Source organism: Nycticebus coucang, chromosome X, assembly GCF_027406575.1.
Source record: "Nycticebus coucang isolate mNycCou1 chromosome X, mNycCou1.pri, whole genome shotgun sequence".
Taxonomy (NCBI): Eukaryota; Metazoa; Chordata; class Mammalia; order Primates; family Lorisidae; genus Nycticebus; species Nycticebus coucang.
Window position 1 is genome coordinate 69,097,102 of NC_069804.1, and position 1,724 is coordinate 69,098,825.

A 1,724-nucleotide genomic window follows, 5' to 3' on the forward strand; every position below is an offset into this window, starting at 1 on the left:
GGAGGGCATGGGGGAAAGGAAGAGCCAAGAGAGGGAAGGAGGGATGGGGTGGGGTCTCAGTACGTGACACACCTTTTGGGGGCAAGGCACAAGTATAATAGGAACTTTACCTAACAAATGCAATTAGTGTAACCTGGTTTCTTGTACCTTCAGTGAATCCCCAACAGTTAAAAAAAAAAAAGAAAAACTCTTCAGCAACTGGAGACCTCATTATCCTATTATGTCTTTGTGTGAAGACATGCTGCTCTGTAATTATAGAAAGTGTTGCATCAAACTCTCTGGTTATGCATGGGTCACTGCCTGCTCTCATATCTTCTGTGATCAGCATGGTACCCTGTTTCCCCGAAAATAAGACATCCTCTGAAAATAAGATCTACTTAAAGGAAAGATAAGATGTCCCCTGAAAATAAGACCTAGTGCATCTTTGGGAGCACACCTTAAAATAAGACACTGTATTATTTTCGGGGAAAAGAGGTAGTAGTGAGTTTAGTCATTCACCAGCTATCTGTCCTGCCTGCAACAGTACCCTTTCCAAAAAGCTAGATATTATCCACACAGAACTCAGTCCATCAGAGGAATATAAAGCTATGGTATTGGCAGGACTGCGACCAGATATTGTGTTGGACATTAGTTCCCGGGCACTGGACTTCTGGGCATATCAGGTGCATCAAAAGTGTCTCTATCAAGAATATAATTTTAGCAAGACCGAGGGGCGTCTGAAACAGATGGAGAAGATATATACTCAGCAAATACAGAGTAAGGATGTAAAATTGACATCTATGAAAGGGGAAGTCACCTCCATGAAGAAAGTGGTAGAAAAAATTTAGTGACATCTCTAAGAAACTTATGGAATTCAATCACCAGTATCATAAGCTCCAAGGCCTCTATGATATAGTCTTAGGCAACGAAATCTAACCATTGCTAACCAAGAAGGCACAGTCGAACCATCCATGATCACACAGTCTGGTGTTTTTGGCTTCCCATTAGGGAACAACTCTAAGCTTTCATTTGATGATACACCAGTTCGAAATTGGGGTGGTGGAGATAGAGATTTTCAGTTCAGACCATTTTTTGTGGATTCTCCCACAGCACCTGGAACCCACCAAGAGCTTTTTTAGTTTTGCCTCACCAAGTCATGGATTACAGCAGGAGCAAGTCTCTAGCAGGGCCTTCAAAGTAAAAAGAGTTTAGCTTACTTTACAGAATGTTTCTCTGCTCACTTTTAGTAATTTCATTTAGTAAAATATCATTGTAGATAAGAATAATCAACTTTTATGCTTTTAAGTCTTTGAAATTGTCTTCATATTAGCAACTACAAGAAACTCAAGGGCAATGAGGAGTGACTTTAGCATCTGTTTTCTTTGTTTCTGTTACCTAAAGCATGAACATTTTATTAATCTCAATTTCATCACCAACTCTTATATTTTCATGGCTAGTGAAAATGTCATGTTGTTTCTGATATTTTATAGATCATTATTTCTGTCTGGGCTATTTCTGATTGAGCTCTGTGTTAATTATATATACATAGGCACCCATGTTGTATGTCTAATGTCACTTTGCATTCTGGCATAAAAAATAAAATAAAGACTCTTAGGCTTAAGTGGTTCTCTTGCCTCAGCCTCCCAATTAGCTTGGACTACAGGTGCCCACCACAACACCCGGCTATTTTCTTTTTTTTGTATTTGTCATTGTTTTAGCAGGCTAGGGCAGGGTTTGAACCCACC

At 39.5% G+C, this 1,724-nt stretch overlaps 1 pseudogene; it reads left to right on the forward strand.

Annotated features, from left to right (window-relative positions):
* The first annotated feature begins 220 nt into the window (after positions 1–220).
* LOC128577637 (E3 ubiquitin-protein ligase CCNB1IP1-like) lies at positions 221–1,507 on the forward strand (annotated as a pseudogene).
* Positions 1,508–1,724: the final 217 nt, after the last annotated feature.